This window comes from Triticum dicoccoides, chromosome 7B, assembly GCF_002162155.2.
Source record: "Triticum dicoccoides isolate Atlit2015 ecotype Zavitan chromosome 7B, WEW_v2.0, whole genome shotgun sequence".
NCBI lineage: Eukaryota > Viridiplantae > Streptophyta > Magnoliopsida > Poales > Poaceae > Triticum > Triticum dicoccoides.
In genome coordinates this window covers 714684542-714695282 of record NC_041393.1, presented here as the reverse complement: position 1 = coordinate 714695282, position 10741 = coordinate 714684542, and the positions used below count along the sequence as shown (strand labels likewise).

The following is a 10741-nucleotide window of genomic DNA, read 5'->3' as shown; positions in this document are numbered from 1 at the left end:
TATTTTTTTAACGGAAATAAACATTTTTTCACACACAATGTATATTTTTCATATACATTAGGAACGTCTTTATATACAAGTTTAATATTTTTCTAAGTACAGAATAGGTTTTTTTAATATATGGTCAACATTTTTTGAACTATTAGCTAACGTTTTTCAAATAATTAATTAACATTTTTTGCTGTTGATTAATATATTTTTAATATATATTTTCAAACAGATTAGATTGTGTATTTTTAGTATACATTTTTCCTGCAGTGCTACAATTAGCACAAGGTCCGCCGTCTGCAAATAGCACGGCTGTACATATTTGTCTTAGGTTGATGGTATTTGGCTATTCTCTTCTCAAGCATATTATATTATACTCCCTTCATTCCTCTTTGTAGTGCGCCGTTGTGCGTAGCGTTTATACCAAGACGTGACCTGGCACTCTTATTTGGACGAAAGTTATCCCTTCGTCTGCTCACTCTGCCACAACACATGGCTGCCTGCTGCTGCACTCCGTGAACCAGGCGAGGGCTATTGTGGTCCAAAGCAGCTTAGGTGTACTACATTTCGGAATCTAGCCCAAAAAACTATACGCATTAGAATATGGAATGGAGGGAGTATAGAGTAATACATATGTGGTTAATGGAAATCTTATACAAACCAACAAACAAAAAAGTTTCCAAAAATCGTAACAATGCGTTTCAGTTTTACTTGGAAAAATGACAAACAAAAAAAAATCTTTATATTAAACTTGGTGAAATTCAAGTGGAGAGGAGACGCGAGGAATTGAGTCGAGGAGCGGTCCAAGCGGTACGTACGCGCGAGGATGGCCGGAGTCAACAATCGTAGTGGCGCTGTGCTGACTGGCCGGCCGGAGAGGAAGGAGGAGACGAGCCGGAGAGAAGGATGAGACGAGCCGGCAGCTAGGCGTTGCATGTAGAGGACCGGAACCGAGAAGTTGACGTGCGGCCGGTAAAAGAAGAAGAAGAAGAAGGAGGAGGAGGAATTGCAAAAAAGAAAAGAAAAGAAGAAGAAAGAGAGGCGACCCCGGCCGTGCACGTGCACCTACAAGAAGAAGAATTCGCTCGTTGGTTCGTTCGCAAAGGTCACGGTAGGTAGGCAGGTAGGCATTTCCCTGTGAGACTGCGAGCTCAACACCATGCAATGCAAGCTACAAAACCACGGCTCTCCTCCATCGACCAGAAGCTGCAGCGTCCTTTCCAGTCCCATCCTCCTCCTTTGGCCATGGCGTCGCTGCCGCTCCTCCTTCTCCTGGCCGTCGTCCCACTCCTTTGGCTCCACCACCGGCGCTGGCCCCGGCCCCGCGCGCCCGCACTCCGCCTGCTCCCGTCGCCGTGGCCGCTCCCGCTGCTCGGCCACCTCCTTCACCTGGCGCGGGACCTGCCGCACAGCGCCCTGCGCGACCTGGCGCAGCGCCACGGCCCGCTCCTACTTCTTCGCCTCGGCGGCCTGCCTGTCATCGTTGCCTCCTCCGCCGACGCCGCGCGCGAGCTCACGGTCTCCCACGATGTCGACTTCGCCTCCCGCTACCTCAGCCGCATGGCCCACCTCTCTATCCAGCCGGGCGCCGAGGGCATCTTCTTCGCGCCTTACGGCGCCCAGTGGCGCCAGCTCCGCAAGATCTGCACCGTCGAGCTCCTCAGCGCCCGACGCGTGCTCTCCTTCCGCCCCACGCGCCAGGAGGAGGCCGCCCGGCTGCTCCGGGCGGTGGCGGCGTCGCAGGCCACGGTTAACCTCAGCAGGTTGCTGGCGGCTTACGCCGCCGACTCATCCGTGCGCACCATCATTGGGAGCAGATTCAAGGACAGCGACGGCTTCCTGGAGTTGGACGTCATCACGCCTCGCCATCACGCCTCGCCATGCTCCTCAGCCGGACGCCGCCCCCGGGTGAGGCAGCATCGCAAGGAACTAGACGCGTTCATGGACACCGTCGTCCGGGAGCACCAGGAGAACCGCCGAGCCGCCGCCGACGACGACGAGGACCTGCTTGACGTGCTCCTGAGGATCCAGCGGAAAGGCGACCTGCAGTTCCCCTTGTCAACCGAAATGATCAAGTCGGACGTACAGGACATATTCGCCGGTGGCAGCGAGACTGCGGCGACGACGCTGAAGTGGGCCATGTCCGAGTTGGTGAGGAACCCTAGAGTGATGCGGAAGGTGAAGGACGAGGCCCGGCTCGCGCTCGCCGGCCAGACCACGGTGGCCGAGTCCTCCCTCGCCGACCTCAAGTACATTCGCCTTGTGGTCAAGGAGGTGCTCCGGCTGCACCCGCCTGCGCCGCTGCTGCTACCGCGGGAGTGCGGGAGCGACGGTTGCCAAGTCCTTGGCTAGGGCGTGCCCAAGGGCACCATGGTGCTCGTCAATGCGTGGGCCATTTGTAGGGACCCCGCGCACTGGGACACCGCCGAGGAGTTCGTGCCAGAGAGGTTCGAGCGCGGTGACGCCACGGACTTCAAGGGGGCTGACATGGAGTACACGCCGTTCGGGGCGGGTCGGTGGATGTCCCCCGGGATGTCCTTCGGGCTGGCAAACGTGGAGCTCGCTCTCGCCAGCCTGCTGTACCAGTTCGACTGGGAGCTGCCAACCGGAGCGGAGGCCAGGGAGCTGGACATGGCGGAGGAGATGGGCGTCACCGTGCGCCGCCGCAACGTCCTCGTGCTTGCCCCTGTGGTGCGAGTGCCCATGCTGCCAAATTAGTTGATAAAAGCTTCGGTTAATCTGGTTTCTGGAAGCGGGCAATGAAGTATTCTTCCGCATGCAGTTGGTATTCTGTATCTTCGCCTTCAATGGTGGTGCCGGCAACGAGATCGGCGCGGGCGATCGACGGCGGTGAAGCGGGGACGGGACGTGATGTACCGCTAAACCTAAACAAGTATTGAGAAAAATGGAGCTTGGAGGTCGAGCTTGGAGAGGAGAAAGCTTAAGTAGTGTGGCTCGGGCATTCCATCGAACACCTAGTGTGCATAGGAGGTGAGCTAGAGCACCACAAAACTCCCCCCTCGCCGGCAGGAAAAACAGAGCACTGGGAGTGCTCTGCTCACGGGTGCGGGGTATATATAGGCAACTCAATGGTCCCGGTTCGTGGCACGAACGGGGACTAAAAGTCCACCTTTCGTACCGGTTCGTGCCACGAACCGGGTCAACTTGAGGTGGGCTAGGACCAAGGATCATTAGTCCCGGTTCGTGCCACCAACCAGGCCCAAAGGTCCCAGACGAACCGGGACCAATGCCCCCACGAGTCCCGGCAGGCCCTGGCCTTACGGACCGGGACCAATGGGCCCATGGGTACCGGTTCGTGACCGAACTGGGACTAATGGGCTAAGTGTCGATGTTCATGATTGCGACGTAGACATTCGTAGCTTTAGTCTGGCCTCAAGGACTAAGAAGCATCAACTGAAAATAAGATATGTGTCTTGGGACTGAAGAACAAGTAAACATCCATTTTTATTTTTGTTGTGGGTTCCCCTTGTATCTAGCCAGGAGAGGGGAGGGGAGGGGAACCTCGGGTCAGTGCTTGGAGAGTAGGATTGGGCTTATTTGTCTGTTGATGCTCTCATTGTTGGAGGCAAAGCCGAATGAGATAGAAGTCACCCAACTATATAACTAGTCTAGTTTTGGCCCCACAGATCGACTCTAGTATACTGGTTTTGCCCGATGCCTTACTATCAGGGTTGTAGTGGTTGTGATTGTGATTCTTAGATTCCATCTTTTAGTTCGCTTGGTCCCTTTTCACTGTGATTCAGTCAAGAAGCGGCGGTTTAGCATCCTGCCTTGTATGGTGTGTCTCCCTGGTCGCATTTTGTTCAATGATCTTAGTTTTCGAGTATTCGGATAGATGACTCATAAGACTCGTGAGGACCCGGCGAAAGTTCATATGACCTTGATATAACTTGGTAAATATTACCCCCTTCACTCATAAGACTCATGAGGACCTGACGGAACTTCAGATGACCTTGATATAACTTCCGAAATGCTACTCCCTCCGATTTAGAAAAAGTGTGACAGCTTTGAATTAAGGTTGAACTAACTTAGTTCAAAGCTATGACACTTTTTTTTATCAGAGGGAGTATAGAACTGCCGTCAGATTTTTAAGCAATCCGAGTGAACAACCTCAGGCACGTCGGATCCCACACACGAATCCTAAAGCTTTAGCTCCCACGTACCCCTCTGAGCGAACTATCCGATGCAGAAATGCTGCAACTTATTTGTAATAGATATAGGGCAAAAGGTATGTGAATCCGATGCAATAAAAAACGAATACTAATGACACAAGCTTTTTCTATAGTGCAACAGAGCAAGAAACATATGGGAATAATTGGCAAGTCAAAAGGCGCTATGACCTGGAAGGTTGTCATTGACAACTACTAGCTAGTCCTCTCATTTTGAAACGGAAGTGAAGAATAGAAAAAAACGACCTGAAGCAAATTTGAAAACAGACGTCTCATGGTTATGGATAGATAGCAAAGCCATCAACCGGCGAGGATTACATTGCAGCATACAAAGAAGCAAAGAAAGAAAAGCAAAGCCACAAAAGATACAGAGTGCAAACAAAAGAAGAGAAGAAACACAGCATGCATGAAGCACCGAGCTTCAGAGGGAAGGCGAAGATACAAGGAGGGGTACCAACTGCATGCGGATGAACACTCCATTGCCCGCCTCCTCCGCCATGCTTCGAGAAACCGAATATTTTTATCAATTAGTTTGGCGGCACGGGCAGTCGTGCGACGGGGACAAGCACCAGGTCGTGGCGCCGGCGCACGGTGACGTCCATCTCCTCCGCCATGTCCAGCTCGCCTGCCGCCGCACCGCCCGGCAGTTCCCAGTCGAAGTGGTACAACAACCCGGCGAGGGCGAGCTCCACATTGGCCAGCCCGAACGCCATCCCGGGGCACATCCGCCGCCCGGCCCCGAAAGGCGTGTACTCCATGTCCGCGCCTTTGAAGTCAGCGGCCTCGCCGCGCTCGAACCTCTCCGGCACGAACTCCTCCGAGGCCTCCCAGTGGGCCGGGTCCCTGCTGATGGCCCAGGCATTGACAAGCACCATGGTTCCCTTTGGCACGTCGTAGCCCAGGACACGACACCCGTCGCTCCGGCACTCCCGCGGTAGCAGCAGCGGCGCCGGTGGGTGCAACCGGAGCACCTCCTTGACCACCTGGCGCAGATAGTTTAGATCGGCGAGCGAGGACTCGGTCACCGTGGGCTGTCCGGTGAGCATGAGGCGGACCTCGTCCTGCGCCTTCCGCATCGCTCTTGGGCTCCTAACGAGCTCAGACATGGCCCACTGCAACGTCATCGCCGTCGTATCGCTGCCCCCGGCGAACATGTCCTGTGACAAACACATACACAAGTTTTCTCATGGTGTGTCAAATGGACATGGAGATGATACCTGAAGAGAGGTGCGGTGCTTACGCCGATGGCCGACTTGATGTTGTCAGTGGACAAGGGGAACTGCAGCTCGCCTTCCCGCTGGATCTTCAGGAGCACGTCCAGCAGGTCCTCCTCCTCGTCGTCGTCGTCTGCCCGGCGGTTCTTCTGGTGGTCCTGGACAATGGAGTCCATGAACGCGGCCAATTCCTGGCGGTGCTGCCTGATCCGGCGCGGCGTCCGGCTGACGAGCATGGCGAGGCGCGACGACGGGTAGAGGTCCGGCAAGCTCATACCGGCGAACAGCTTGGTCCCGCGCCGCAACAACGCCAGGAACGCGCCCCGACCCTTGAACCTGCTTCCGATTACGGCCCGCACGGACGAGTCGGCGGCGTACACCGACAGCAGCTCGCTGAGGTTCGTCGTTCCCCGCGATGCAGACGCAGCCACCGCACGGAGCAGCCGGCCGGCCTCATCCTCGCGCACAGGCCGGAAGGAGCGCACGCGCCGGGGGCTGAGAAGCTCGACGGTGCAGATCTTGCGGAGCTGGCGCCACTCGTCGCTGTAGGGCGCGAAGATGATCCCCTTGGCGCCCTGCGGGATGGACAGTCGCACCATGCGGCTCATGTGCCGGGAGGCGAAGTCGACGTCGCGGGACACCATTACCTCGCGCGCGGCGTCCGCGGAGGAGGTGACGATGACGGGCAGCCCGCCGAGGTGGAGCATGATGATCGGGCCATGGCGCCGCGCCAGGTCGCGCATGGCGCGGTGCGGCAGGTCCCATGCGAGGTGATGGAGATGGCCGAGCACCGGGAGTGCCCATGGCGACGGGGCAGACGGACGGCATGGGCGCAGCGCCGACGCCGATGGTTGAGGCAGAGGAGTGGGACGATGGCAAAGAGAGGGAGTAGCAGCAGGTAGAGCGGCAGCGACTCCATGGCGCATGCTCCACGGCCAAACGGAAGGGACGCGGAAGAAGACAAGTGCAGCTTGGTCGACGGAGCCATGGTTTTGTCCATGGCGCTGGACGTAGTACGCTTTGTTGCGAAATAGAGTCAATTACATCACAGGTGTCTAAACTTGGCATAAAAAGTCAGTTTAGTGCTGAAACTTGTGGCATACGTTGATCTAGTTACAAAACTTGGCTTGATCGTTCATATACGGTCATAGTCACGTTTGGATATGAATAAAGGGCTGACTGGGATCGCCAGCGTGGCGACGGGCCCATTGTCAGTGCCTGCAAGGCGCGGCCAGAGGTGTGTGGCCTGGGTGTTTGCAGAAAACCCCCTGGAAGCTTTATTTTTATCATGAAAAAGCCACGCGACCACATATAACCCCACGATCTGAATTTTGTATGTCTAAAATCACTAACCCACGATCCCCAATTCCATAGCAGAGTGGCGGCTCTTCCCTTGGTTCAGCAGAGCGGCTGCACGCCAGCGGCGGCAGCTCCACAGCGGCACAGCGCGGCGGCGCACAGCGGTGACGGCGGCGCCACAGTGGCGCAGCGGCCCAGCGGCGCAGCGAGGGCGGCGCACAGCAGCCCAGCGGAGGCACATCAGCGGCGGCGGCACACAGCGGCCCAGCGGAGGCACAACGGCGACGGCGGCGCCACAGCGGTGCAGCGGCCCAGTGGCACAGCGGCGGTGGCGGCGGCGTTTAGCTCACGCATTTCTTCTTCCAGTACCCCTCTCTTAGACCTCTGACTGTTCTTCTCTCTCACATCTCAGACCTATCCGCCCCTGTTTCTAGATGGGAGGGACCGGCATAACCAGGATGGTGGATGGAGGAGGAAGACGAACCCTGGGCCAAGATTACCTCGGTCGTGTACTGGGGCAAGCATCAGGTAAATCCCTCTCCACTACTGTTACATCACTGGTTGTCGTTTTGTCATGACCAAATTAATGTGCATATGTACTTAATAGTCTGCAATGTGTGCCTCTACAGGATGCTAGGACATGTGGTTATTTCAATTGGATTGACAAGCCATGGGAGGGGAGGGAAAGGACTATCATTGCTGAACTTGCTAACAAGAATGAGGTGTTGGAGAAGAAGATAATGCAGAAAGATGGTCAGATTGAAGCTGAGAAGGAGAAGCGCGGACCGGAGAAGAAGATGATTGGAAGGATGCACAAAGATTAGTTACAATCTAGCTAGAGATAGGATGATTATGCTTGCTGTGTTCATGTACTTTGAGTTAGTTGCAATCATGTTTGCTATGGCCGACAAGAAGTGATGTTGTCATTCCAGTGTAGTAGGTCATTTGGAAGTGTTGAAAATTTGTATCGACTCTTTGCTGAATTTCAAAGTATTTTGTGGCTTGTGCTTTAGAATTCCATATTACCATTCGATGAATCAGTATTTGTGCTTTAGAATCATACAACTAAAATAGAGGAAAACAATTTGTGTATGCAGTTTTTGTCAGTATGAATTCAGAGAAATGCATAAGCATCAGTTTGTCCTGCAGATTTGCATATGCAGTTTTGACATCAAAATATCAGAAAGTGCAGTTTTTGTTAGTTACACAGTAAAGAAAAAATAGCAGTTTTTGACAGGACAATTTGAAACTTCATTGCAGCAGAGCATCATTAGTACTGCACTTTTGTCTTAAAGAGAGCAGCGAAACACTTGTTCAGATCCTCACATTACAGCATAAACAAAAGGGAAAATAGTCTTATGGCATGTCTTATGACGAAAGTTCATACATAAACTTGCACTTGTATCTAATTCACTCATGAACTAAGTCACTTGGCATTGTGACCTATAAGCTTTGGAAATCACCAGTCCAGTCTTCTTCTGGTGCATTTTGTGTCACTGGCTCCTCTTCTGCTTGCACATAAGAACTATTGGAATTTGGTCCAAACATAAGGTTCCAGAACCCAGCACCTGGTCCAGTATATGCTTCCCCTGCTCTTGTTCCAGCTGCTTGGTTGCTTGACTGTTGTACATATCCTCCGTCTGCTCCGCCGGCTAATCCCCTAGCTCCCATGCCTCCCTTGTTGTGTGCTCCTCCAGAACCTCTTCCTCCCCTGCCTACTGCTCCTACAGATCCTCTGCCTACCCTGCCAACTGCTCCACCAGCTCCAGCAGCTCTTCTCTTTCTTCCTCTTGAAGCTGTAGCTGCTTGGTTGCTCGACTGTGGTACATCTTCTGGTATGTCTTCAGTGATTCCTCTTCTTCTAACCCTGCCTCTTGACATAGCAGTTGTAACCCTGGGAGGGGGTATGTCATTTCTTGCTTGTGCAACAAATGTAGATTCTGGAAGAGGTCCATGATCCATGCTTGGAATGTATGCTCTCCTCTCCTGATGGACCAAAATAAACAATTAGACAAAAATTCAGAAACCAAAAAAATTAACATGGTCAACAGAAGGTTACCATTTGCTGCATGAGATAAACCATGGACCCTGGGGTTTGACTTGGATCCATGTGTGCATGTACTGTGTGTGGCATAATGTTCTAAAGAAAGCAGAAACAACTTGTCAGTATACATTGCCAAGTGTATATGAGCAGTAAATTGAGTTGGTCAACATGTTACATCTTACAGAAATGATTGTAGGATCATCATACTCCTCTTCTTCATCATATGCAACATTTGTAGGTTGCGGTGCATCTCTGTTGGTCTCCTCCCACTTCTTATGCCCTTTCTTGTTGTGACCTGCACTTCCACAAAGAGAGCAGTGCATGGTTACACCATGCTTTGTCAGCTTCTTCCCTCCTTCTTTCATCAACTTCTCTTCTGGATCTTTCTTTCTGTTCCTCCTTGGTCTGCCCATTACTTTAGTGTACACAGGTGGATGTACATCAATGCCATACATCTTAGTCCAATGTTCTTGGTCCCTCACAGGTTTTACATTGAAAGCATAAGCCTTTTTGTATGTCTCTACTGAATAACACTCATGCACCAGGCTTCCAGGATCAATTCTCTCATTTCTAGCACAAGCAATAGCATGGTGACATGGGATGCCGGACAGATCCCATCTCTTGCAGTCACAGGTTTCCATTTCCAAGTCCACTATGTAGGAGTGGTTCATTGAAACAACCTTGAAAACTTTCTGACCAGCTCCAAAGACCATGCAGTTTCCAACCCAATCAGTGTACTTGTCCAACTTTTTCTGAATTTTTGGGCACAATCTCATACTCCATTTCCTATCTTGTGCAACTTCCTTCTGCTTATTGTACAACCTTGCTGTTATCTTGCTATTTATGTTGTCCACCATGGAGAAAATAGGAAGTTCTCTGGATGGCAAAATCCAGCTGTCATTTCAAATGAAAAAACTTGTTAGTTCATTCCATTTAACATTTTAGTGCATTTAACAGTTCAGAAAAGCACAGCCAAGAAATGTGTACCTATTAAATACTTCAGACATATTATTGAGCAGGATGTCACACTTTGGAAAAGGATTAAAAAGAGCTTTAATCCATGTTCTTGGTGGCCATTTCTCAACCCATTTGTATGCATGCACACTGTCCGCCTTCATCTTCTCCATTGCTTTTTTGTATGTTGGATTGTTAGTGGCTCTTGCAATAGCCCATAGATTATTCTTTAGTTGTTCCCCCTTGTGAAGCTTATGGAAATTTTGATACATATGCCTGACACAAAATCTGTGTTCAGCATCTGGCCACACCTTTGCAACTGCAGCTATAAGACCCTGGAGAACACATAAACAATGCAAGTATCCATTAAATCTAACTACACTATATTATAGCAAGCAATAAGGTAAAAAAATATAAGGTGTTGCACATACCTTTTGCTTATCACTCATTATTGTGTATGGAGAGGTGTTGCATATGTTGAGGTCATCCTTTAGGCTAGCCAAAAACCACTCCCAGCTGCTAGTGGACTCCACTTCCACAATCCCAAATGCTAGGGGAAAAATACAATCATTGGGGTCAATGCCCACCGCTGTCAGTAAATTCCCTTTGTACCTGGTCTTAATGTGACATCCATCTACAAATATTATTGGCCTACATCCCATCAACCAACCTCTCTTGCACGCATCCAGTGACCAGTACAAAGTTGAGAAATGTTCTTTTGTCTCCTTGGTCTTTTCATCAAAGATCTCCTTTGTGCAAAGGTAGAACTTGTTGCCAGGGTTTGTTTGTCTCAAATCCTCTCCATAATCCCATAGCATCTTATACTGGTCATCATCCTCACCTCTGATCTGCTTTACTGATGCTCTTCTAGCTCTTCCCAATTTGCTCCTGCTTGGAATTAGATTGTACTCTTGCTGAACCTTCTCCTCAAATTTCTGCAATGGCATCTTCTCATTGCCCCTGAACTCATCTCTGAATTTCTTGGTTAAAAATGGAGCAGTCAGACCCTTGAGCTTCCATGTCTTAGGGCATGTGTGCTCATCAAAGTACTT

The 10741-nt window shown here is 51.4% G+C and overlaps 2 pseudogenes; one reads left to right on the top strand and one right to left on the bottom strand.

Moving 5' to 3' along the window:
- Positions 1 to 1233: 1233 nt before the first annotated feature.
- LOC119336565 lies at positions 1234 to 2706 on the top strand (annotated as a pseudogene).
- A 1999-nt stretch (positions 2707 to 4705) lies between these two features.
- Positions 4706 to 6311, bottom strand: LOC119335762 (annotated as a pseudogene).
- Positions 6312 to 10741: the final 4430 nt, after the last annotated feature.